This window comes from Ambystoma mexicanum, chromosome 1q (genome assembly GCF_040938575.1).
Source record: "Ambystoma mexicanum isolate Mex_15411 chromosome 1q, UKY_AmexF1_1, whole genome shotgun sequence".
Lineage (NCBI taxonomy): Eukaryota > Metazoa > Chordata > Amphibia > Caudata > Ambystomatidae > Ambystoma > Ambystoma mexicanum.
In genome coordinates, this window is record NC_090922.1 from 489,702,286 (window position 1) to 489,713,335 (window position 11,050).

At 43.9% G+C, this 11,050-nt stretch overlaps 1 long non-coding RNA gene across 1 annotated transcript; it reads left to right on the forward strand.

Annotated features, from left to right (window-relative positions):
* Positions 1 to 8,961: 8,961 nt before the first annotated feature.
* On the forward strand, positions 8,962 to 10,088 carry LOC138521605 (uncharacterized). Its single transcript, XR_011283081.1, has 2 exons — positions 8,962 to 9,261; positions 9,642 to 10,088. It is a non-coding gene; the product is annotated as an uncharacterized lncRNA (long non-coding RNA).
* The last annotated feature ends 962 nt before the right edge of the window (positions 10,089 to 11,050 follow it).

The window sequence follows — 11,050 nt, forward strand, 5'->3', positions numbered from 1 at the left end:
GGACCTTATCGCCCAGATCGACCCCCAACCTCGGGAGTGTTCTGATATGATCGATCTAGCCATGCGCTTAGACCACCGTTTGGCTGAACGACGGGGGGACAAAAGAAGAGGGGAATCATGCCCGGTAGCCCGTTTGGATCTGTTCAAAGGGACGCGTGGGACTGTGGACAAGTCTGAGGGAGAGGAACCGATGCGAATTGGTTCTATTCGAGGTCCCCTGTCAAAAGAAGAAAAGGAACGGAGGAGGAAGGATGGGGTATGCATGTATTGTGGGAAGTCGGGACCCTTTGTCCGGGAATGCCCCACGAAACCCAAAACGCAGGGAAACGCCTCGGCTCGTCGGTAGTGGGGGTCACCCGGTCGAGCCTGACTGAAAGCAGGTCCCCAATTGAAGGCTGCTCCAATTATGCCCCGTATATCACTATAAAGGGGTGTCTAGGGTTCCTAGGGTTGCGGAAATAAGTAACCATGCTAATTGACTCAGGAGCAACGGGCAATTTCTTAGATGCCGAGTTTGCGGCTACACTGGGCATTCCGGTACAGCGGAAGAGTAAGCCCGAACCCGTAGGAGCAGTGGATGGTACTCCCCTATCCTCCGGGCCCATAACGCACAGCACCCCTTTGGTGAGATTAACCTGTGGGAATGATCATTGGGAGGACATAGCCTTTGATATAATTGCCGCCCCGCAATTCGGGCTTATTTTGGGACTACCTTGGTTGAGAAAGCATGATCCCCAGATTCAGTGGGCCACTAGGTTGGTCAATTTGAACTCGCCTTATTGTCTAGAGTATTGTAGGCTTTCGGAATCATCACCCCTTCACATTGCAAGCCTCACGAGTAACCACTCAGAGGTACGCCCTGAGGATCTACCTGCGGAATATATCGATTTCGTAGACGTCTTCAATAAGAAGGCAGCAGAGTCTTTACCCCCACACCGGCCATTCGACTGTCGAATAGATCTAGAGCCTGGGGCAACATTACCCTGTAGTCGTATATATGCCTTGACTGAGGCCGAAAACTAACACCTCCGGGAGTATATAGCAGCCAATTTACAAAACGGCTTTATAAGGCACTCTAACTCGCCGGTGTCTTCACCTCTGTTCTTCGTACCGAAGAAGTCCGGGGAACTTCGGACTTGCATAGACTACCGCGGAGTGAATCGGATAACCATCAAGAACCGTTATCCGCTCCCCCTTATCCCAGTCCTGCTAGACCAAGTGAGGGATGCGGTTATCTATACTAATTTGGACCTTCGTGGCGCATACCATCTGGTGCGGGTGCGTGAAGGTGACGAATGGAAAATTGCCTTCCGAACAAAATTCGGATTGTATGAATATCAAGTTATGCCATTCGGTCTGTGTAACGCGCCCGCCGCCTTCCAACATTTCCTTGACGAGGTGTTGCGTGAGTACCTGGACGTATGTGCCGTCGTGTACATTGACAACATCCTTATTTACTCACATAGCCTCCAGGAACATGTCCAGCATGTACGCGCTGTCTTACAGAAGTTGAGAGAACATCACCTTTATGCCAAATTGGAAAAGTGCGAGTTCCACCAAACCACTGTGGAATTCTTAGGATACTACCTTACCCCGACAGGCGTACAGATGGACCGCAAGAAGGTACAGGCTATTCTAGATTGGGCCCCCCCGGCCAACGTAAAGGATGTGCAATCCTTTTTAGGCTTTGCAAACTTTTACAGACGTTTTGTCAAGAATTTCTCAGAATTGGTTACCCCAATCACAAGACTTCTGCGTAAAGGTTGTCCTTTCACTTGGGACACCCAGGCTGAGCAGGGATTTCAACGGCTCAAGAAAGCCTTCACCGATGCACCGGTACTAAAGCACCCAGACTTGTCCCAACCCTTCGTAGTAGAAACGGATGCTTCTAGTTATGCTTTAGGAGCCGTTTTGTCCCAAAGAGACTCCCAGACAGGCCTTCTACACCCTGTGTCCTATTATTCAAGAAAGTTGCTTCCCGCCGAGGCGAATTACATTATTGCCGACCGAGTACTATTGGCCATAAAGGCAGCTTTTAGCGAATGGGGGCATTATCTGATGGGGGCACGCCGCACTGTGACGGTAATTACCGACCATCGCAATCTACAGTTTATCAAAACTGCCAAGACTTTGAGCCCGTGCCAATTGCGTTGTGCCCAATATTTCGCCGAGTTCGATTTTATTATTACTTACAGACCCGGATCTAGCAATCGGAAAGCTGATATTTTATCACGCTATCCGGAAACTATGTTAAAAGACGAAGAACCTGCACCTCAGCCAATAGTTCCTCTGACAAGAATAGTCGGCTTAACCACTAACCTATTTGAAAACATTCAAAAAGAGTTCTCCATGCAAGAACTTCACCAGTGGTGCAAGCAGGATCCGCAACATACTATTGTAGACGGGCTCCCCTATAATGCGCAATCTTTGTACCTACCCACAGCTCAATTGCAAAAGGAAGCCATATCATGGTGTCATGATTCCTTGTTAGTGGGTCATCCCGGTAAGAATAAAACATTAGAGTTAGTAGCCAGACATTTCTGGTGGCCAAAGTGGCGGCACGATGTCCAGCAATATGTGCGAAATTGTCCGATATGTGCCCAGAATAAGGCCGATCATCAGAAACCAGCAGGTCTTCTTCGGCCTTTGCCAACTCCAACTATACCATGGCATACAGTTACCATGGACCTTATAGTAGAGCTCCCAGAGGTACAGGGTTACACATCCATATTAGTGGTTGTAGATACCTTCTCCAAAATGGCTCATTTTATCCCCTGCAAAGGGGTCCCGACGGCCAAAGAGATTGCGGAGTTGTTCTTGCAGAACGTGGTTCGCCTCCATGGCTTACCGTGTCGTATCATAACTGATAGAGGACCACAGTTCACCTCTAAGTTCTGGCGCGAATTTTGTAATATCATCGGTATGGAAGTCCGGTTATCTTCGGGTTATCACCCAGAAACGGACGGCCGGACCGAGCGCGTGAACCAGGGACTCGAACAATTCTTGCGTTGCTTGGCCGCTGGAAGAGAGACAACTTGGGTCCAACATACTTGGCTAGCTGAATTGGCGTACAATAATGCTGTTCACTCATCCACTAAACGATCCCCTTTCTTCTGTCTGTATGGAAGACATCCACGGATATTACCACAATCCGTCCCAACAGCAAAAGCAGAGTTGCCCACGCTGGCAGGACAGGGGATCGGTATTGAGCAGGTTTGGAAGGAGGTACAGGGAAATCTCTTAACGGCCAAAAACATCTACAAAACCCATGCCGACAAACGTCAGCGTCCCAGTCCATTGTATCGTAAAAACGACCTGGTATGGTTGTCCACCCGTAATTTACGCCTAACCGGGCCTAGAAAATTACAACCCTGTTACCTAGGTCCATTCAGTGTTGAGAGGGTCATTAATCCAGTAGTGGTCCGCCTAACCTTGCCACCCCAGATGAAAATTCACCCCACCTTCCATACATCACTGTTGAAACCAGCTCCTCATGGGGCTTTTACCCAGAAACCGCCCCCAGTGCTCATACAAGAGGAACCAGAATACGAAGTCCGGGCCATACTCAATTCTAAAAAAGGGAAAAATGGTCAAATATATTATCTAATAGACTGGGTGGGCTACGGACCGGAAGACCGCTCCTGGGAACCCTCTCACCATGTGCATGCCCCCAGATTATTGCGCACTTTTCATAAGAATTACCCTGATAAGCCTGGTGGCTCTGCCCTCCGTTGGGGGGGGGGGAGTGCTGCCAGGGGCAGGACTGGGCGTGGGCCACGAACTATTGGGGTTGTGGGGTTGGAATCATCACAAAAAGCACTGTTAAAAAGATTGCAGCCGTATAGACGGCTGCTGTGCCCTTTCTGCAGGCAGAAAACACTAACAAACTACAAGACCCGGCAAAAGGCACGCCAGGACTACATTACCCAGCAGGCTTCGCGGGCCCGCGAGCCAATGGGAAGCCGTGTCGGGTGTGGCAGGCCTACGCGCATGCGCAAGTCCCGAGGCACGGGGCTTGTGCTCGAGACTCCAGAGAGACAGGACGTGCGCCCAGGAGCTCCGAGAAAATCCCACGCGAGGGGCCCAGAGCCTCCGGAGCAGCGATCCGGCCCCTCGCTTTCAGAAGATAAGTACCGCTTAGCATTGGCGTTCACTGGGAAAGAGGGGGAAAGCGCAGGGGGCGTTACCAACCCCTCCAGAGCCCCTGCGCCGCCGACATAAAGCTAAGTGGGCAGGGATCTTCGGGGAAGCACTTTTTGGGCGTACCAAAACATTTTTGGTCAGCATTTCACTACGCGCTATTTCGCCTCACGGAACGTTAAGCCCGAAGGGCACATGAGATGAAAAGCGTGTTACAGCAAGAAAGATCGGTCTGACGTAAGACCGTGCTGAGCAGATAAACATCAATAGATGTTACCAGCCACGTGCGGCAGGGGAATTTGGAACTCCAGTGCACGTTATGTGCGGAATGAGTGTGTCGGATGTGTTGTGAGGAATGAATGACCAACGAATCCAAAGGCATACGCTCATACAATCTTTTGTTTCCTTTTAGTGTGAAAAGGACCCACCGACTTCAGGGACGTGGCACAGGACTCAACAGCTCTTGCTGGACTGGACTTACAGACTGTGAAAGCTAAGTGTGCAAGTGCATGTTGACTAATCTTGGGTGCAAATGTATTTTGGGCTAAACCTGTGCTGGAAACTCCATTGTGGCATTGTGCTCAATCTTGATGTTGGGGCTAACAGGTTCTTGTTGGTTTCTTTACTCATGTGTACAGGGGAACACCTTTACATGTAGAGGTGTTGAAACATCGCCCCCTCAAAAGGGCGCCAAACAAGTATTGGCTAACAAAAGTGTGCAATCATCGCCTTCCCCTTAATTCCCAGCCCTATCCATTACCTCTTCCTATTCCTTAATCCGGTTACCCTATAATCCCCCTACCTATCCAACCATCAAGACCCTAACCCTCCTTCCCCGCTCTCATCACGGAGGTCTGTGTAAGCTTAGACTTGCAGACACCAAGACCGCAGAGGGGGTGGTTGGTTCTGCATCACTCCTGCGCCTGGGACCTGAGCATTCCTGACACACATAAGCACAGCGCACGCGCATTCGCGCGCACGCATTCACACAAGTGCTTTCGCAAAGTGTTTTCGCTCGTTGTCTGGCTGTCTAGCGGGCGTACGGGTGTATTGGTGGGTCATTTTTGATAAATTTCATATGGTGTATTGTTTTAGAATCATCTTGTTATCTCCGTGTTATATAAGTTAATTTCTGTTTTGTTATGGGGCCAAAAAAATCTATGGGGGCAAAAAAATTTACATTAAAAACTGGAATGCCCACTGTTCCCGCAATACAATCTCTAGCAACAAATCAAAGTGAGGCATTGCAAGCAAGTGTAGCAAACTTGCGTGCAAAAAAAGCGGCCGCCATTGCAAGGCATGCGGCTCTATTGTCACAGCGTTCGATAGCCCTTACCTCTGATATACGCTCGTTTTGCACAAATGATCCAAAGGAGCAAAATCTAGTGGATTTGCAAAATATAGAGGGTTCAAATCTGGTGCAAAAAGAAACATCTAATGTAGTCGCTCAAAAGACCTGAAGGAAACGATTCATCAACAAAAAAAATTGAAGTATTGTGCCAAACTATCACTGATCATAGATTAGTCCCAGTGCCGGAAGAAATAACAGACACTACAATAATTACTGCATGCTCACTGAATGAAACACACATGGGCACAGTACCTCAAATGTTAGCACGAGGTATTGCCTTAACCCCCCTACATCCAATTAAATGTACAGTGGCAGCACAGAAACGATTAAGGCATGCTTATGATCAATTAACGATGATGGGAGAGATAGACGAGGATGCATTGGAGTTTATGGACTCATCAAGCAAGTCTAGTACAGACTCACAGAAGGTTCAATATATATGCTCCAATTCGGGAGATCTAATTCAATTACAAGAAGATATGAGCAGTAATGCCATCCCAGAACATCAGGATTATATATCCCCTTTTAAAAAAATAATAATGCAAGAAGAAGAACTTCATGAAGATATACCTGACAATGAACAAAGCATATGTGTAAATGAATCATTATCCTTCACTGCTCCAACACCTCGCCAAACTAGATTTGAAGACTCAACGCGAGAACCTGAGTTTTTCTTGAACAACGGCAACGCAAAGCGTTTTTCATTTCCAGAAGCACCCACACTTAATAACACCCTGGGAGCAATGAATATGGCGCTATTAGCTATAGCAAGGTTATACGAAACAATAGAGAGTAAAATAAATGGACAAACCTCTATTCTAGATTCACTTACTGGTAAGGTAGCCAATATTGAAACTCTTCTTAGGACTGGTGCTGACATGCCTATGCTACCATCAGAAAATCGCCCGAAAGGGGTGGACCAAGGCCTAAATAACAAATCTGCACAAGACGTGGGAGTTTCGAACATCGAAAAAGAACGCAAAGATTGGCCTGGGAAAAGTAGGGCGACACAAACAGAGCAGATGGAAACCAAAAAAGTGTCTGAAGAGGAAAAAGCCCTGGGAAAAGTGCAACTGACAGACATACAAAGTGAAGATAAGGAACCTACTAATGTCGATCTAGGGAGTGAGGTAACAGCTTCAAAGAAAGTTTAACGTATTCACATCTAAAGGGAACAAGACAAGAGGTAAAAAACAGGCAACCAAACCAAAAAGGAAACCAAGAAGGATTGTAAAAGCAATTAGTCGCCTGCCTAATCCGCTGAATGAAGAAATAAAAGTCACCTCCATACCAACGGACCCGAAGCTTCCTATTAAAAATACCATCTCACCAGTGGCCTATGAACCACTAGATGATCTTGTGACGCTTTCCAACAAGATAGTGTCGTTGAACAAACATAAGTGTAATAACCAACCTACACACGATAAAGAAGTTACAAGAGCATCTTCATTTGGTAGTGCCTTTATAAAATCGAGTACGGCACTGTCAGTACCAACTCAGTCAGTAACTTGTGTTTCAGATAAAATGAGATTTGACGAAATTAGAAAAGAAATACGTGCATCTATTGATGCTTACATGCTACAGAAACTAACAGGCGAGGGCGAGAACAAAACTTCCGAAGTAGATTCGGACATGAGAAATGAAGACGCACCTAGAATCACAAAGATTACGCATGCAGATATTAGTATACCATTTACTAACATCAAATCGAATATTCTAATGTCTGTATCCCCAAAGCCAAAAGAAATAATAAGGTCAGAGGTTCGGCCAACATCACAATCTATAATTGATCAAACTGCTCCTCAAGAATTACGAGATTTAATCAAATTATCGATTGATACATATATTTCGGAAAGTCAATGCAACATAAGAAAAGACATGGCATCCTGCCAACCAACCTTCCCAGATCTATCAGCATTACTTAAAGGTCCTATCGGACCAACACAAGTTCCCATCCAAGCATATGGAAAAACGATGAATGCAAATGAAGAGGGGAAACAGTTACAGTACACAAACAAAAAATCTCCTGCAAGTACTGAAACAAATAACAAAGTAAAAGATGACTACAGAAATCATCACTGTTTAGTACTTAAATGTCGTGACTTACCAGGTGCTCAATATGTATTAAACAGAGCAAGTATTTTAAACATCTGCTCTGAAATTCCCATGTTGAAAAATCTGATGACAACAGATATCGATCTAGTTGAATTTACCAGTAATCATAAACTAGATGAAGGCAAAATATATTTGCGATCTGGACTAGTCGCCAATATATTATGGCAAGCAAAGCCACAATTATTCAACCTGGGATTTATATTAATGCAAACTAATACAACAATATCACAGACTGAGAAACCAGCAACAAGAATTTACAAACCGAATCAGATGAGAGAAATAGAACAATTTACAGATACATATTCCAACTGTGAAAGTAGAACTTTTCCTAAAGTGCATACAATCCGCGATACCAATTCTAACCCAGTGGTGGGACACTATCCCTGCACTTCATGTGTTGCTTGTAAGTTTTCCAAAAAAACTACGTCATTTGTTTCACAGATCAGAAAGTGGACCCTTCGTACCTTTACCACTTGTAAAAGTAAGAATGTCATTTATGCCATTCGTTGCCCATGCCAGTTGTTTTATGTAGGCAAAACAACCAGAGAAGTGAGTACCCGTATTAACGAACATCGTTCAAAGATCAGAACTCGAAACCTCAATGCCCCAATGGTAATCCATTTTGTCGAGATGGGCCATACGGCTGATCAGATGGAATGGTTTTGCATAGAAAAAGTATATGCACAAAACCAACCCCAACTATTAAAGAATTTGGATTACAAGGAACAAATGTGGATATTTAATCTAAAAACATTAACATTGGGCCTTAATACCATGGAACCATGGAATTCGAGTAACTAAATACTACCTGTCTTAACATTTTATATATGTCGGGTAGTACACTGGTATACTGCCTAATCACGTGCGTTTTTCATCTGAGAGGGTATGGCCATTTAGAACGTAGGCCAGTTCAGTTTGTGGTCACGTGGTTAATTACGTGATCACATGATGTTTTTCACGCATATATCAATACCCTTGAAACGGTGATACTGTGTTGCACGCCACTTCCAATCGGACCCAGCTGGGATACGGGTGACTAGCTACTGTGAGAACTGGCGAGTTCTTTCGCTTAAGGTAAACATTCTGTCGTGTGGGGGCCTTTCGAATCACGGCGGTTATTCAAATCGCTTCTTGCCTTTATTGTTTAGAGAAGGGAGCCCCACATCTTTGGCTTTCCGTTAAACCCCATCCGAGTCAAGCAATCTGGAGTCGGAAATATTGAGCAATTTTCAAATGCAACAACCCCCCCCCCCTACCTTTTTGAAATTCTCTAAATAGCAAGCTTTTCAGTAAGCCGTATTTGTTTAGTCACAATTGTGGTATTAATTTATCAATTTATTTTCAATTGGAAGTAATTCACTTTGGGTGTAGCCAATAATATAATTGTAAGAACAATCGGTCTCTCACATACTCAAACTCTTGTGTTGTGTTTAGGCCCATATAACATCAGGTGCAGCCAACCCTGGATTCGGGGAGTCACCTCCAAATTTATGACCGCTGGTTGAACGAGCGTTTGGACATTCTCGAGAAGAACGTTGGCGTCCACACACTTCGCTATCTGCAGGAACCTCTACGGAGAAGCTATTGTTTAATATAAGTGAACACAGCGTACAATTTAAGGAAGAGACGCACAGCCTTCCATTGCATGAATGAAGGTTAGTTAATATTCTTTAGTTTTATCTTAAGTATGTGACTCTCGTGTCCTGTCCGTGGGCCGCTGTAGTGGAGGATCGACATACTGACCTTGTGATATTTATGTGTACATTTGTATATCTGTAGCATTGATTCTGTCTATGGCCTGGCTCTTATCTGCCTCTCGGAGACACCAATACAAGAGGGTAGCACTACTTTCTGCCAGACACCTCAGGTCCATCCTGGAACTTTTTCCCGGGTTGGTAGCAGGCTCTTGTATATTATTACCTATTGTTCCGCTATAGATATTTTTATTATGGATGTTATATGTTTTTTGTCCAAGTACAAGGGCTTCACACATTGATATGTATTATCTGTGATTTTCTTTCTTTCTTGATGTTAGAATATATTTTTGTTACTCCTGATGAAGACGTCACTACACTAAAGTATATACGTCGAAACCGGTCGAGTTTGGACTAAGATGAGGTCGTGGTCAGAAAACTCTGGGACCCATCTTAATTGCCTAGGCCACTGATGTCATCTGCTGTGGCCCGTCAAATTGATTTCATGTTCTTTCTATAAATCTTTCAGATAAATTAATTATGATGAATTTTCTTATAGATTTTATGTCGTATATTGATTGGTGTTTAGTATGAATGGTTTGTCTAAATGGATGGATGAGGTTGTATGCTTGGATGATTGAATAAGATGATTTTTATTATATAGATGTGTCTTTTTTAATAAAAGTTGTTTCCTGCTATGTAAATTGTTATTACAAGTGCAGATTTAATCATGATTTGTTTGATATATTAAATTAGTATCAGGTTTAATAAAATCCTTGATACCTTTATTTTTGAATTGTTTCCTTTGGATGTCTTTCCGCTATCTAAATCTTAATTAATACTCCAATCCAAAGCGTGGGGTTTCCTGTGTCTTTCAGAGAATATATAGAAAAATCTGATGACAACAGATATCGATCTAGTTGAATTTACCAGTAATCATAAACTAGATGAAGGCAAAATATATTTGCGATCTGGACTAGTCGCCAATATATTATGGCAAGCAAAGCCACAATTATTCAACCTGGGATTTATATTAATGCAAACTAATACAACAATATCACAGACTGAGAAACCAGCAACAAGAATTTACAAACCGAATCAGATGAGAGAAATAGAACAATTTACAGATACATATTCCAACTGTGAAAGATCATAACAAGTGGTGATGAATGGAAAAATAAGTTTAGTCTCCTGGAACACAAGAGGCTATAAACATTTCATCAACTCATGGGAAACGGAACTTGGCGCCTATGATATTATTGCACTACAAGAAACTTGGTTAATGAAGGCACCAATATGGGACTCACATATTATTTCAATCATAACTGCAACAAAACAACTAGTGGGGCATCCAAAAGAGGGCCTCCTACTAGCGGTTAAGAAAGCAGCAGGGATGAAATGTAGTATGTATCCATCACCCTCATCTTGTTTACAAATAGCAAAGATAACCAGGGGTAATCTGGTGTTTGCAATTGTTAACATCTACTGGAGCAGGCAATCATTATTGCCAGAAATATTCTTTGAAAATGTACTTGCAGTATTAGATATGTTACTTCTTGATCCAGAAATTCATACCATAATCATGGGAGATCTAAATTTACATCTTCTCTCAAATGCCAGTTTAGAACTTTCATGTGAAGAGAGGCGCTGGTCTTCTATGATGAAAGAGAGGGATTTTAGAATGTTAAATGGCACTATAGAAAATGATGTACCAGCACAATATACCTGGAGCAGAGGATATCAAAAATCT